Genomic DNA, 16,681 nt, shown 5'->3' with positions numbered 1-16,681 from the left:
GTTAAAAAAAAATGATGCCTTAGGCTACGGCTACGCTTTTTGGGCTACGGCTACGCTTTTTGGGGTGATTCCTATTCGGTCGTTGCCTATTCTCAAAGGCTACGCTTTTCTATACCAAGGGCTACGCTTTTGGCATTTGGGAATAGGATACGCTTTTCAAGTGATGCTGTCCAGGACCAAAGGCTACGCTTTTTAACGGTACTGCATCACTTGTAAAGCGTAGCCACATTGTATACCATAGCTACTTTTTATAAGCGTAGCCTTAGGTTCCTCTTTTTTTGTATACTATAGCTACTGTATATAATATTTATTAATATGATTACATGTATAATAATTATGTATTTTTAATTAAATGAATTAAATATTATAAAATAAGAATAAATACATAATTATGCTAAACAATTTTTTTAAATAACAAAAATTATCTGTAAAAAATATATATTTATAATGATCCAAAAGTACTGGAAGAAAGTTAATTTTGAATATTCATACATCTCACACTAAATTAAGCATAGCCATATCAAAATAAGCATGAGACCACTTAGAATTTACTACTAATACTCTACGAAAAACTAAACTAAAATATTATATCCTACATAAATATCTTCTAATAAAAGTTATTAGTCAACCATACATGTATCCATTCTCAACACTACTCCATCTGAAGCCAATAAACCACAATCATAAACAGTTTAATCTTCATTATCATCCTCAATATTATCCTGCATAATTATATAGAAAAATAATTAAAAAAAATATTTATAATGACATTTGTAATTATAAAAATAAAAAATTAAAATAATTATTTAATAAGGTAAAAATTCAGATATAAAATATAAATTAATTATTCATAAGAGATTATTGCCTTGGTAGTCGATCTGCTTTCTATTTTATATAAACAAGCACAAGAAACCTGCCTCCTCTAAATTATTGGGCCAAGAAGGAAACCTATACAGAATGACACCAACCTAAGCTAACCCTACTCTTGCTAGTTGCTACTACTACTATTACTACAACTATCATAAAAGAAAACAACATTGGGGAATGAAATTCATAACCCATTCATACCATAAACTTTTAGGAGGTAACTATTTTAGTATCACTATTGTTCACTACAAAAATTTTGATTGGTGTATAATTACTAGCAAAGTAGCAAAGAGGGGAGATAGATAACAGTTTTTATTTTGTTATTTATTTGTTTATGATTCTGGCCCATTGAAAATAGGAGAGGAGGTAATGTACTAATGTAAAAGAAATGGCAAAGCTATATTTTTGGAAGAGGAGGGTAATTGACCCACCAAAGGGAAACAAAAAAGAAAAAGCAAAAGAAAACAAAAACCCTTCCAATGTAGAGAGAAAGAAAGAAAGAAGAGAGCACTTGCTAATTGCTATTACTACTATTGGTTAAGCTTGAGATTTGTTAGTGTGTTCGGTAAAAGAAAAGATACAAAGATGAGTATATACTATATACCTTTCATTCCAACCTATCATCTAATTGTTTTTTTTTATAAAGAAAATTTTCTTTTCTATTGCATTACTATCTTTTCTCCTCCAAAAGCATGTTCTAGAAGCCACAAAGATGCTTCCAAATAGCAACAATTGATGCATAACACTTTATTCAACTGAACTTTACATGTGACATTGCAGTAGCAATAATTGATGCAACTCATGGTAAAACAAATATATTAATTCTCAGATCAAAATGTCCAAAGAGACCACCATAATGACGCAAAACCTTGCTATAAGCATATTCTACCAATGGTTATAAAAACAGACCTTGATTGAGTGGAAGATCCCATCAGCATCGGCAAGAAGCACTCCAACATCAGAAGCCTGGTCCTGTATGCAAAAGGGCCAATTATATATAATATTACCATTAAGTAGTAAGCAACAAGATTATGTAACCTAGTCAAGCTAAAAGAATTAAACTTGATTTTCTGGAACTTACTTGTACTTAGTTACTTTGAACAACTGCTCCGGAATTTCACCACTAAGATCATTTGAATCTAACATGCTGCCAAACAGAAGTTTAAACAACTAATCAGCTAATAAAATAACAATAGCCCAGTCATCAAGGAAGTTGCATTTTTGATCTTTGGAATTGGAACTATAGCCCTATACAAAAGTTAATAACAAGTAACTAGATATATTGAAGAAATTAAAGAGAAGAGAATTTCATCATAACTTGTAAATGAATAAAAAAGTAAAATAAATAAGGAAATGAGAGGGGTTAATTGTCTATACAGAAGAATATACTAATAGTGGTTTTTGTGGTACTTGTTCTAAACCTTTAATATATCATCTTTCAACTTCTGTATCAACTTTTGTTGCGCATTAATCATTGTTGTAAGTTCTCTATTATCTTCTGTTCTGCTATTTCCAGTATGGATGTTTTCTCAGAAAGTGTGACCTAAAAATAATAAAGTAATCAAGATAACAGAAACATCAAAATAGCCAGTAGTAACACTTCCAAATTATCTTTAAGAATAGTTTAATATGCAAAAAATTATTGTTAATTTCACAACATGGACAATGTGTGTAGGAACCACGGGCTTTTTCTAATAAGCCTTGCTTAATAGAAGTTATACTATATAAATGGCTAGATGTATTATGATTTTTCTATTTTTTTTCTCTTTTTCTTTTGCAAATCATCTTTTTGTTTTGGAGGGTAAGGGTAGGGGCACAATTGTATGTCCCATTGCAAAATAAATCATTCATACCTTCAATTGTGTCAGCTCGTACTCCATTTATTTTATAGTTCTTAACTTCTTATCAAGCAGAAGAGACTCCATCCTGTTCATTTCCTCCACACTTGTAGCCACTTCCCAGTCTTTGGCCTCAATTGAATTATATCCCAGAACCTGCATGTAGCTAACAAAAGGTTAAATAGATAGATCGATAGACTGACACCCAAAACAGAAAGGCCACCAAAATGCACACTAACAAAACCAGAGAAAAATAAATTTACTTGCCAAGAGAAGATGGTATTTGGCCAGTTAATCTGTTATTTTCCAGTTCAAAAAGTTCACTCCCTCTCAATTATAAACACAACATTTTATAATCTTGATGTTAATATTCTCATCCCAACTATAAGCAGTGTATTTAACACTGTTATACCATAATTATTTACCAATTCAAGATCATTTTCTAAAATCAATTCCACTAAATACTCCACAAAACCAGTAGATGCAAGGAATATAGGATAACTTGATGTGACATTTGTACCTCAGAAGATGAAAAATTGAACACCCAACCTCCTTCATCAGTATCTAGAGATGCCCGATTACCTTCTTTAATCAAAACAGGCAAACCATGTCCTATTATACAATAAATGGGTCAACTTATGATAAGAACAAATAACAAATGTTCTTTTAATTTTTGGATAGAAATTGCAATAAATTGAATAGCAAAAAATTGTTGTAACGCATAAGAACATCAATAGAAATGGAAATTAAGAAGAGAAGAAAAAAATGAATGAAAAATCGAAGAAAAAAATTAATCAAGAAAAAAAGTATAACCTGCTGATCTCTGTTGGGATGCAAAAGATGCCTAATGAACTGAGCCAGCAACTGAAGATAAGAACAAACCTAAATTTCCTGACGTGCTTCCTTGTGCACTTGAAATTGGATTTGGTTCCTCCATATATAAAATATCCAAATTAAAGTTAATTAATTTGCTATGCTATGTCATTTGCCAAACATGTAATAATTAAGGCTATATATATATATATATATACCTTCTTTTTCTCTATGCATATACAAGTAGAACCATATATTTGCTCTCTTGTGACCTCTAATTAAAGAACTATATACTACTTTTGTGTTTCTCTTCTTAATTAATTTACAATTTCCATCATCACTTGAGTGAGGTGATAGAATCATCTAATCATTTTATTTTCTATACAGAAGAACTATTCAATACTTTTTTCTATACAGAAGCAACCTTGATTCATAGAATTATTTGTGATAGAAATATATTAAGGAATCTCGATCTTCTTGTCTTACCGGAGGCAATTAAGGAAGCAATAAAGAATCATAACCAATTAGTTCCATGTGATGGCAGTGACTGCATTTCATTTTTCTATGACCCAAACAAATATGGTTTAGAACTACAAGCGACCTCTACTCAATTCAGATTTCAGTAAACAATAACCGAATCACTTGAACTAAACCAAACTTCAGATTTCACTGATAACAGTAAATTAGTGTACCAAAACCCTAAATTAAAAACCCTAAAATTGGAACCCTAAACTTCTCAAATTTCAGAACCAAATGAAAATCAATACATACCTTCTCGATGAAGGTGAGCGCAGAGAGGACGATGATGCTAAGCGCGCGGAGACAGTCGGCACAGAGATGACAAGGGTGAGAGGAAACGGTGACCGCAGAGACAATGAGGTTGAGCAGCGACAGTGAACGCAGATACGACGACGGTGACCGGCGATGGTAAGAGCAAAGACTACGAAGGTGCAGTGACAATGAGTACAGTGGTAGGTGAACGCAGGTGAAGCAGATGAGGAGCGGTGGCAGTGACGAGTGGTGGCGAAGGTGAAGTGGTGAGTGGTGATTGGTGAGTGGAGAAAGGTGAGAATGGCGAAGCTGAGGGTTATGCGTGTGTGCTTCTAGAGGGAAGAGGAGGGTTTGTTGTGCGCGAAGTTGGGTGTGCGCGTGTATTTTGATCTGGAGGGAATTGAAAGGGGAATAAAAAATTAACTAAGTGTTACGATTTAGCCTTACATACATTAGGGATCATTTTCAAAGTGCACTCAAAACATACTAAATAAGTTACTCTTTAAAAGCGTTCTCTTTGATGTGAAAAGTGAACCCATAGATATCAATCTATGGCTACGCTTTATGAGTGATTTCTATAATACCTAAGGCTACACAATTTAAATGATGCCATAATTGTGTATTCTTTTCTCTTATAAAAAGGCAACACGGAGAAATAGGCTATGCTTTTCAAATGTAGCTTAAAAAAAGTGTGGCTGAATGGGTATTTTTCTTGTAGTGCACAGACACATAACTGGGTGAACCTTTTCAGATTGTGACTCAGCTTTGCTAGAGTCCCCAGTTAGAGGTGCCCAGAGCTCTTAAGCACACTCTTTTTGCTTTGGACCACAACTTTAACCGCTCAGTCTCAAGCTTTTCACTTGACACCTTCAAGCCACAAGCACATGGTTAGGGACAGCTTGATTTAGCCGCTTAGGCCAGAATTTTATTCTTGTGGGCCCTCCTATCCATTAATTCTCAAAGCCTTGGATCCTTTTTACCCTTGCCTTTTGGTTTAAAGGGCTATTGGCTTTTTCTGCTTGCTTTTTCTTTTTCTTTCTTTTTTTTTCTTTATTTTTTCGCATTTTTTTCTTCTTTTTTTTTTCACAAGCTTTTTCTATTCACTACTTTTTCTTGCTTCAAGATTCAATTTTATGATTTTTCAGATTATCAATAACATTTCTCCTTTTTCAGCATTCTTTCAAGAGCCAACAATCTTAACATTCATAAACACAAATTCAAAAATATGCACTGTTCAAGCATTGATTCAGAAAACAAAAAGTATTGCCACCACATCAAAATAATTAAACTAATTTCAAGATAAAATTCGAAATCTATGTACCTCTTGTTCTTTTGCAATTAAAAACATTTTTCATTTAAGAAAGGTGAAGGATTCATAGGACATTCATAGCTTTAAGACATAGACACTAGACACTAATGATCATGTAATAAAGACACAAACATAGACAAAACATAAAGCATAGAATTTGAAAAACAGAAAAAATAAGAACAAGGAAATTAAAGAACGGGTCCGCCTTAGTGATGGCGGCTAGTTCTTCCTCTTGAAGATCATATAGAGTGCTTGAGCTCCTCTATGTCTCTTCCTTGCCTTTGTTGTTCCTTCCTCATGGCTCTTTGGTCCTCTCTAATTTCATTGAGGATAATGGAGTGCTCTTGGTGCTCCATCCTTAGTTGCCCCATGTTGGAACTCAGTTCTCCTAAGGAGGTGTTAATTTGCTCCCAATAGTTCTGTGGAGGAAAATGCATCCCTTGAGGCATCTCAGAGATTTCTTGATGAGGAATTTCCTCATGATTTTGTTGAGGTCCATGAGTAGGCTCTCTTGTTTTTTCCATCCTCTTCTTAGTGATGGGCTTGTCCTCATCAATAAGGATGTCTTCCTCTATGACAATTTCAGCTGAATTGCATAGGTTACAAATGAGATGAGGGAAGGCTAACCTTGCCAAGGTAGAGGGCTTGTCCACCACCTTATAGAGTTCTAGGGATATGATCTCATGAACTTCTACTTCCTCTCCAATCATGATGCTATGGATCATGATAGCCCGGTCTATTGTATCTTCAGACCGGTTGTTAGTAGGAATGATAGAGCATTGGATGAACTCCAACCATCCCCTAGCCACAGGCTTGAGGTCAAGCCTTCTTAGTTGAACCGGCTTGCCTCTTGAGTCTCTCTTTCATTGAGCTCCTTCCACACAAATGTCCCTAAGGACTTGGTCCAACCTTTGATCAAAGTTGACCCTTCTAGTTAAAGGGTGAGGATCTCCTTGCATCATTGGCAAGTTGAATGCTAACCTCACATTTTTCGAACTGAAATCCAAGTAATTCCCCCGAACCATTGTGAGCCAATTCTTTGGGTTCGGGTTCATACATTGATCATGGTTCTTAGTAATCCATGCGTTGGCATAGAACTCTTGAACCATTAATATTCTGAATTGTTGGATTGGGTTGGTGAGAGCTTTCCAACCTCTTCTTTGAATCTCACGTCGGATCTCTGGATATTCACCCATTTTGAGCTTGAAAGGGACTTTGGGAATCACTTTTTTCTTGGCCACAACTTCATAGAAGTGGTCTTGATGGACCTTTGAGATGAATCTCTCCATCTCCCATGACTCGGAGGTGGAAGCAATTGCCTTCCCTTTCCTCTTTCTAGAGGTGTCTCCGGCCTTAGGTGCCATTGATGGTTATGGAAAAATAAAAAGCAAGGCTTTTTCCACACAAAACTTGAAAGGTTTGCTCCTCCTCGAGCAAAAGAAGAAAGAAAAGAGTAAAAGAAGAAGAAATGGAAGAAATGGAGGGAGGTGAGTGGTTCGGCCAAGGGAGGAAGAAGTGTTTGTGATATGTGAAAGTTGAGGTAGTGAGGAGGGTTATTTATAGGGTAGGAAGAAGAGGGGATCCGTGTGAGAATGGGTGGGTTTGGGAGGGAAATGGTTTGAATTTGAATAGTGAGATAGGTGGGGTTTATGATGGATAGATGTGACTGGTGAAGAGGATATGGGAAAGAGGGTAGGATTTGATAGGTGAAGGGTATTTGGGAAGAGTTATTGATGAGATTAGTCAAGGGTATTTGGGGAAGAGTGTTATAGAGAGGTGTGAAGAAGAGAGAAGAAGAGTTGGGGTAGGTGGGGATCCGGTGGGGTCCACAAATCCTGAGGTGTCAAGGAATTCTGCTCCCTGCACCATTCTGGCATTCAAACGCCCTTTGTGTGCCAATTCTGGCGTTAAACGTCAGCTCTGATACCTTTCCTGGCGTTAAACGCCAGTCTGCTACCCATTTCTGGCGTTTAACGCCAGCCAGACACCAGACACCCCTTTCTGGCGTTAAATGCCCAGAATGCTTCCCATTCTGGCGTTTAACACCCAGAATGCTGCCAGGCTTGGCGTTAAACGCCCATTCTGCTATCCTTACTGGTGTTTAAACGCCAGTAAGCCTGTTCTCCAGGGTGTTCTATTTTTTATGCTATTTTTCATTTTGCTTTAATTTTGTGTTTGTTTTTATGATTTAACATGATCGTCAACAAAAAGAAAACATAAAGTGACAATGGAAAATAAATAAATATAATTAAATAACATTGGGTTGCCTCCCAACAAGCGCTTCTTTAATGTCAATAGCTTGACAGTGAGCTCTCATAGAGCTTCACAGAGACTCAGAGCTTAATGGTGGCCTCCCAACACCAAACTTAGAAGTTGAGTGTAGGGGCTCTGTTTGACTCTGTACTGAGAGAAGCTTTTCATGCTTCCTCTCCATGGTTACAGAAGAAGATCATTGAGCCCTAAACACAAGGTAGTCCTCATTCAATTGAAGGATTAACTCTCCTTTGTCCACATCAACCATAGCTCTTGCTATGGCTAGGAAGGGTCTTCCAAGGATGATGGATTTATCCTCTTCCTTCCCAGTGTCTAGGATTATGAAATCAGCAGGGATGTAAAAGCCTTCAACCTTCACTAAGACATCCTCTACAAGTCCATAATCCTGTTTCCTTGAATTGTTTGCTATCTCTAGTGAGATTCTTGCAGCTTGTACCTCAAAGATCCCTAGTTTCTCCATTACAGAGAGTGGCATGAGGTTTATACTTGAACTAAGGCCACACAGAGCCTTCCTAAAGGTCATGGTGCCTATGATGCAAGGTATTAAGAATTTTCTGGGATCCGTTTTCTTCTGACGTAATTTCTGTTGAACCAAGGTGTTCAGTTCATTGATGAGCAATGGAGGTTCATCCTCCCAAGTCTCATTACCAAATAACTTGGCATTCAGCTTCATGATTGCTCCTAGATACTGGCAACTTGCTCTTCAATAATATCTTCATCCTCTTCAGAGGAAGAATACTCATCAGAGCTCATGAATGGCAACAGTAAGTTCAGTAGAATCTCTATGGTCTCTATATGAGCCTCGTATTCCTTTGGTTTCTCAATGGAGAACTCCTTAGGGGTCAGTGGACGTCCATTGAGGTCTTCCTCATTGCAAATCACTGCCTTTTCCTCCTCTATAGGTTCGGCCATGTTGGTTATATTGATGGCCTTGCACTCTCTTTTTGGATTCTTTTTTGTATTGCTTGGGAGAGTACTAGGAGGGATTTTAGTAACTCTTTTACTCAGTTGACCCACTTGTGCCTCCAAATTTCTAATGGAGGACCTTGTTTCAGTTATGAAACTGAGAGTGGTCTTAGATAGATCAGAGACTATGGTTGCTAAGTTAGAGAGGCTCTGCTTAGAATTCTCTGTCTGTTGCTCAGAAGATGATGTAAAAGGTTTGCTATTGCCAAACCTATTTCTCCCACCATTATTATTATTGAAGCCTTGATTAGGCTTCTGCTGATCCTTCCATGAGAAATTAGGATGATTCCTTCATGAAGGATTATAAGTGTTTCCATAGGATTCTCCCATGTAATTCGCCTCTTCCATTGCAGAGTTCTCAGGGTCATAAGCTTCTTCTTCAGAGGAAGCTTCTTTAGTACTGCCGGATGCAGCTTGTATTCCAGTCAGACTCTGAGAAATCATATTAACTTGCTGACTCAATATTTTATTCTGAGCCATTATTGCATTCAGAGTATTAATCTCAAGAACTCTTTTCTTCTGAGTTGTCCCATTATTCACAGGATTTCTTTCAGAAGTGTACCTGAATTGGTTATTTGCAACCATTTCAATGAGTTCTTGGGCTTCTGCAGGCGTCTTCTTCAGATGAAGAGATCTACCAGTAGAGTGGTCCAATGACATCTTGGATAATTCAGACAGACCATCATAGAATATACATAAGATGCTCCATTCTGAAAGCATGTCAGAAGGACACCTTCTGATCAATTGCTTGTATCTTTCCCAAGCTTCATAGAGGGATTCACCTTCTTTCTGTCTGAAGGTTTTGACTTCCACTCTAAGCTTGCTCAACTTTTGAGGTGGAAATAATTTTGCCAAGAAAGCATTGACCAACTTTTCCCAAGAGTTCAGGCTTTCTTTAGGTCGTGAGTCCAACCATGTCCTAGCTCTGTCTCTTACAGCAAAGGGGAAAAGCATAAGTCTGTAGTCCTCAAGATTAACCGCATTGGTCTTGACAGTGTCACAAATTTGCAAGAATTCAGCCAAGAACTGATGAGGATCTTCCAATGGAAGTCCATGAAACTTGCAATTCTGCTGCATTAGAGAAACTAATTGAAGCTTAAGCTCAAAGTTGTTTGCTCCAATTGTAGGAATTGAGATGCTTCTTCCAGAGAAGTCAGAAGTGGGTGCAGTAAAGTCACCAAGCATCTTCCTTGCATCTCCACCATTGTTGTTATTTTCGGCTGCCATGTCTTCTTCTTTTTAGAAAATTTTTGTTAGGTCCTCTCCATAGTTTTGTGCTTTAGCTTCTCTTAGTTTCCTCTTCAGAGTCCTTTCAGGTTCAGGATCAGCCTCAACAAGAACGTTCTTATCCTTGTTCCTGCTCATATGAAAAAGAAGAGAACAGAAAAGAATAGGAATCCTCTATGTCACAGTATAGAGATTCTTTTATGTGAGTAGAATTTGAAAATGAGTAACTAAGTGCAGATAGTGCAGAAATCCACTTCCTGGGCTCACTTGGTGTGTTCTTGGGTTGAGCATTGAAGCTTTTTCATTCTTAGACTTTTCCTGGAGTTAAACGCCCACTTTGGTGCCAGTTTGGGCGTTTTACGCCAAGATGTTTTAGGCTGACTTTGAATGCCAGTTTGGGCCATCAAATCTCGGGCAAAGTATGGACTATTATATATTTCTAGAAAGCCCAGGATGTCTACTTTCCAATGCATTTCAGAACGTGCCAATTAGGCTTCTGTAGTGCCAAAAAATCCACTTCGATTGTAGAGAGGTCAGAATCCAACAGCATCTGCAGTCCTTTTTCAGCCTATGAATCGGATTTTTGCTCAGGTCCTTCAATTTCAGCCAGAAAATTCCTGAAATCACAGAAAAACACACAAACTCATAGTAAAGTCCAGAAATTTGATTTTTGAATAAAAACTAATAAATATATAATAAAAAGTAATTAAAACATGCTAAAAACTATGTAAAAACAATGCAAAAAAGGGTATAAATTATCCGCTCATCATAACACCAAACTTAAATTGTTGCTTGTCCCCAAGCAACAAAAGATAAAATAGGATAAAAAGAAGAGAATATACAATGAATTCTAAAGTTATCAATGAAGATTAGCTTCAATTAGATGAGCGGGACTTGTAGCTTTTTTGCTTCTGAACAGTTTTGGCATCTCACTTTATCCTTTGAAGTTCAGAATAATTGGTATCTATAGGACTCAGAATTCAGATAGTGTTATTCATTCTCCTAGTTCAGTATGTTGATTCTTAAACACAGCTACTTTATGAGTCTTGGCCGTGACCCTAAGCATTTTGTTTTCCAGTATTACCACCGGATACATAAATGCCACAGACACATAACTGGGTGAACTTTTTTAGATTGTGACTCAGCTTTGCTAGAGTCTCCAGTTAGAGGTGTCCAGAGCTCTTAAGCACACTCTTTTTTTTGCTTTGGACCACGACTTTAACCGCTCAGTCTCAAGCTTTTCACTTGACACCTTCACGTCACAAGCACATGGTTAGGGACAGCTTGGTTTAGCTACTTAGGCCAGGATTTTATTCCTATGGGCCCTCCTATCCATTAATGCTCAAAGCCTTGGATCCTTTTTACCCTTGCCTTTTGGTTTAAAGGGTTATTGGCTTTTTCTGCTTGCTTTTTCTCTTTTTTTTTGCCACTTTTTTTTTTGCAAGCTTTTCACTGTTTTTTCTTGCTTCAAGAATCAATTTTATGATTTTTCAGATTATCAATAATATTTTTCCTTTTTCATTATTCTTTCAAGAGCCAACAATTTTAACATTCATAAACAAAAAATTCAAAAATATGCACTATTCAAGCATTCATTCAGAAATCAAAAGGTATTGCCAGCACATCAAAATAATTAAACTAATTTCAAGATAGAATTTGAAACCATGTACTTCTTGTTCTTTTGCAATTAAAAAAAATTTTTCATTTAAGAAAGGTGATGGATTCATAGATAAAACATAAAGCATAGGGAACAAAAAACAGAAAATAAAGAACAAGAAAATTTAAAGAACGGGTCCACCTTAGTGATTGCGGCTTGTTCTTCCTCTTCAAGATCTTATGGAGTGCTTTAGCTCCTCTATGTCTCTTCCTTGCCTTTGTTGCTCCTCCCTCACGGTTATTTAGTCTTCTCTAATTTTATGGAGGAGGATGGAATGCTCTTGGTGCTCCATCCTTAGTTGTCCCATTTTGGAACTCAATTCTCCTAGGGAGGTGTTGATTTGCTCCCAGTAGTTTTGTGGAGGAAAGTGCATTCCTTGAGGCATTTCAGGGATTTCATGATGAGGAACTTCCTCAAACTCTTATTGAGGTCCATGAGTGGGCTCTCTTCTTTGCTCCATCCTTTTCTTAGTGATGGGCTTATCCTCTTCAATGAGGATGTCTTCCTCTATGACAACTCCGGCTGAATTGCATAGGTGACAAATGAGATGAGGGAAGGCTAACCTTGCCAAAGTGGAAGGCTTGTCCGCTACCTTGTAGAGTTCTAGGGAAATGATCTCATGAACTTCTACTTTCTCTCTATTCATGATACTATGGATTATGATAGCCCGGTCTATTGTAACTTCAGACCGGTTGCTAGTAGGAATGATAGAGCGTTGGATGAACTCCAACCATCCCCTAGCCACGGGCTTGAGGTCAAGCCTTTTTAGTTGAACCGGCTTGCCTCTTGAGTCTCTCTTCCATTGAGCGCCTTCCACAAAAATGTCCCTAAGGACTTAGTCCAACCTGTGATCAAAGTTAACCCTTCTAGTGAAAGGGTGAGGATATCCTTGCATCATTGGCAAGTTGAATGCTAGCCTCACATTTTCTGGACTAAAATCCAAGTATTTTCCTCGAACCATTGTGAGCCAATTCTTTGGGTTCGGGTTCATACTTTTGTCGTGGTTCTTAGTGATCCATGCATTGGCATAGAACTCTTGAACCATTAAGATCCTGACTTGTTGAATGGGGTTGGTGAGGATTTTCCAACCTCTTCTTCAAATTTCATGTCGGATCTCTAGATATTCACTTTTTTTGAGCTTGAAGGGGACCTCGGGGATCACCTTTTTCTTGGCCACAACATCATAGAAGTGATCTTGATGGTCCTTTGAGTTGAATCTCTCCATCTCCCATGACTCTGAGGTCGAAGCAATTGTCTTCCCTTTCCTCTTTCTAGAGGTTTCTCCAGCCTTAGGTGCCATTAGTGGTTATGAAAAACAAAAAGCTTTAGCTTTTCCGACACTAAACTTAGAACATTTGCTCTTCCTCAAGCAAAAGAAGAAAGAAAAGAGTAGAAGAAGAAGAAATAGAGGAGATGGAGGGTTGGTGTAGGTTCGGCCAAGGTAGGTTATAGTGTGTATGTTGTGTGAATATGAAGGTAGTGAGGAGGGGTATTTATAGGGTAAGAGAGGGGGTATTCGGCCATGTGTGGGTGGGTTTGGGAGGGAAATGGTTTGAATTTGAATGGTGAGGTAGGTGGGGTTAATTGATAGATAGATGTGAGTGGTGAAGAGAATATGGGGAATAGGGTAGGATTTGATAGGTGAAGAATATTTGGGGAAGAGTTAATGATGGGATTGGTCAAGGGTATTTGGGGAAGAGTGTTATGGAAAGGTGTAAAGAGGAGAGAAGAAGAAGTGGGGTAGGTGGGGATCCTGTGGGGTCTACAGATCCTGAGGTGTCAAGGAATTTGAGTTCCTGCACCATTCTGGCATTCAAATGCCCATTCTGTGCCCAATCTGGCATTTAACGCCAGCTCTGCTACCTTTCCAGGCATTAAACGCTAGCTCTGCTACCTTTCCTGGCGTTAAACGCCAGTCTGCTGCCCATTTCTGTCGTTAACGCCAGCCAGATGCCCATTTCTGGCGTTTAACGCCAGCCAGATGCCAGACAGCCTTTTCTGGCGTTAAACACCCAGAGTGCTACCCATTCTGGTATTTAACGCCCAGAATGCTGCCAGGCTGGGCGTTAAACGCCCATTCTACTATCCTTACTGGCGTTTAAACGCCAGTAAGCTTGTCCTCCAGGGTGTGCTATTTTTAATGCTGTTTTTCATTCTGTTTTTGATTTTTTTGTTGTTTTTGTGACTTCACATGATCATCAACCTAAAGAAAACATAAAATAACAATGGAAAATAATAAAATATAATTAAATAACATTGGGGTGCCTCCCAACAAGCGCTTCTTTAATGTCAATAGCTTGACAGTAAAGCTCTTAGAGAGCTTTATAAAGACTCAGAGCTTAATGATGGCCTCCCAACACCAAACTTAGAAGTTGAGTGTGGGGGCTTTGTTTGACTCTATATTGAGAGAAGCTTTTCATGCTTCCTCTCCTTGGTTACAGAAGAAGATCCTTGAGCCTTAAACACAAGGTAGTCCTCATTCAATTGAAGGACTAGCTCTCCTCGACCCACATCAATCACAGCTCTTGCTGTGGCTAGGAAGGGTCTTCCAAGGATGATGGAATCATCTTCATCCTTCCCAGTTTCTAGGATTATGACATCAGTAGGGATGTACAGGCCTTCAACCTTCACCAAGACATCCTCTACAAGTCCATAAGCTTGTTCCCTTGAATTGTCTGCCATCTCTAGAGAGATTCTTACAGCTTGCACCTCAAAGATCCCTAGTTTCTCCATTACAGAGAGGGGCATGAGGTTTATCCCTGACCCCAGGTCACACAGAGCCTTCTCAAAGGTCATAATGCCTATGGTATAAGGTATTAAGAACTTTCCAGGATCCTATTTCTTCTTAGGTAATTTCAGTTGAACCAGATCATTTAGTTCATTGATGAGCAATGGGAGTTCATCCTCCCAAGTCTCATTACCAAATAACTTGGCATTTAGCTTCATGATTGCTCCTAGATATTGAGCAACTTGCTCTTCAATAATATCTTCATCCTCTTCAGAGGAAGAATACTCATCAGAGCTCATGAATGGCAATAGTAAGTTCAGTGGAATCTCTATGGTCTCTATATGAGCCTCAGATTCCTTTGGTTCCTCATTAGGGAACTCCTTAGTGGCTAGTGGACGTCCATTGAGGTCTTCCTCATTGGAAATCACTGCCTTTTCTTCCTCTCCAGGTTCGGCCATGTTGGTTATAGTATGGCCTTGCACTCTCTTTTTGGATTCTCATTTGTATTGCTTGGGAGAGTACTAGGAGGGAGTTCAGTAACTCTTTTACTCAGCTGACCCACTTGTGCCTCTAAATTTCTAATGGAGGACTTTGTTTCAGTCATGAAACTGTGAGTGGTTTTAGATAGATCAGAGACTATGGTTGCTAAGTCAGAGTGGCTCTGCTTATAATTCTCTGTCTGTTGCTGAGAAGATGATGGAAAAGGTTTGTTATTGACAAACCTATTTCTCCTAGCATTATTATTATTGAAGCCTTGATTAGGCTTCTGCTGATCCTTCCATGAGAGATTAGGATGATTCGTCCATGAAGGATTATAGGTGTTTCCATAGGATTCTCCCATGTAATTCACGTCTTCCATTGCAGGATTCTCAGGATCATAATCTTCTCCTTCAGGGGAGGCTTCTTTAGTACTGCCTGATGCAGCTTGTATTTCAGTCAGACACTGAGAAATCATATTGACTTGCTGAGTTAATATTTTGTTCTGAGCCAATATTGCATTCAGAGTATCAATTTCAAGAACTCCTTTCTTTTGAGTTATCCCATTATTCACAGGATTCCTTTCAGAAGTGTACATGAACTGGTTATTTGCAACCATTTCAATGAGTTCGTAAGCTTCTGCAGTCGTCTTCTTCAGATGAAGAGGTCCACTGGCAGAGTGATCCAATGACATCTTGGACAATTCAGACAGACCATCATAGAATATACATACGATGCTCCATTCTGAAAACATGTCAGAAGGACACCTTTTGATCAATTGCTTGTATCTTTCCCAAGCATCATAGAGGGATTCACCTTCCTTCTGTCTAAAGGTTTGGACTTCCACTCTAAGCTTTCTCAATTTTTGAGGTGAAAAGAACTTGGCCAAGAAAGCATTGACCAACTTTTTCCAAGAGTTTAGGCTATCTTTAGGTTGTGAGTCCAACCATGTCCTAGTTCTGTCTCTTACAGCAAAAGGGAAAAGCATAAGTCTGTAGACCTCAGGATTAACCCCATTGGTCTTAACAGTGTCACAGATTTGCAAGAATTCAGCTAAGAACTGATGAGGATCTTCCAATGGAAGTCCATGAAACTTGCAGCTCTGCTGCATCAGAGAAACTAATTAAGGCTTAAGCTCAAAGTTATTTGCTCCAATTGTAGGAATTGAGATGCTTCTTCCACAGATGTCAGAAGAGGGTGCAATAAAGTCACCAAGCATCTTCTTTGCATCTCCACCATTGTTATTGGATTCGGCCTTCTCTTCTTCTTTTTTGAAAAATTCTATCAGGTCCTCTCCAGAGTGTTGTGCTTTAGCTTCTCTTAGCTTCCTCTTTAGAGTCCTTTCAGGTTCCAGATCAGCTTCAACAAGAATGTTCTTATCCTTGCTCCTGCTCATATGAAAAAGAAGAGAACAGAAAAGAATAGGAATCCTCTATGTCATATTATAGAGATTCCTTTATGTGAGTAGAAGAATAGAAGAGTAGAATGAAAAAGAGAGAAGATGAAGAATTCGAACACAGAGAGGGAGAGAGGGTTCGAATTATAAGAAGAATAGAAGTGTTAGTAAATAAATAAATAAATAGAAAGAGATGAGAGAGAGAGAGAGAGAGTTCGAATTTTAAATTAAAATAAAAGGAAAAATATTTTTGTTTTTATTTTAATTATTGGTTAGTATTTGATGAGCGGATAATTTAAGCAAAACAAGCCAAAGTTTCACAATGTTTATGATTCAAAGGAGACTAGCTAGAGAAGAA

The 16,681-nt window shown here is 38.0% G+C and overlaps 2 non-coding genes across 2 annotated transcripts; both read left to right on the top strand.

Annotated features, from left to right (window-relative positions):
• Window positions 1-9,552: 9,552 nt before the first annotated feature.
• On the top strand, window positions 9,553-9,660 carry LOC148553637 (small nucleolar RNA R71). The gene has a single exon (XR_015893372.1). It is a non-coding gene; the product is annotated as a small nucleolar RNA R71 (small nucleolar RNA).
• Window positions 9,661-15,679: 6,019 nt separating this feature from the next.
• Window positions 15,680-15,783, top strand: LOC148553636 (small nucleolar RNA R71). Its single transcript, XR_015893549.1, has one exon. It is a non-coding gene; the product is annotated as a small nucleolar RNA R71 (small nucleolar RNA).
• The last annotated feature ends 898 nt before the right edge of the window (window positions 15,784-16,681 follow it).

Source organism: Arachis ipaensis, chromosome B7 (genome assembly GCF_059453495.1).
Source record: "Arachis ipaensis isolate K30076 ecotype BB chromosome B7, ASM5945349v1, whole genome shotgun sequence".
NCBI lineage: Eukaryota > Viridiplantae > Streptophyta > Magnoliopsida > Fabales > Fabaceae > Arachis > Arachis ipaensis.
This window is presented reverse-complemented; position numbering and strand designations above follow the sequence as displayed.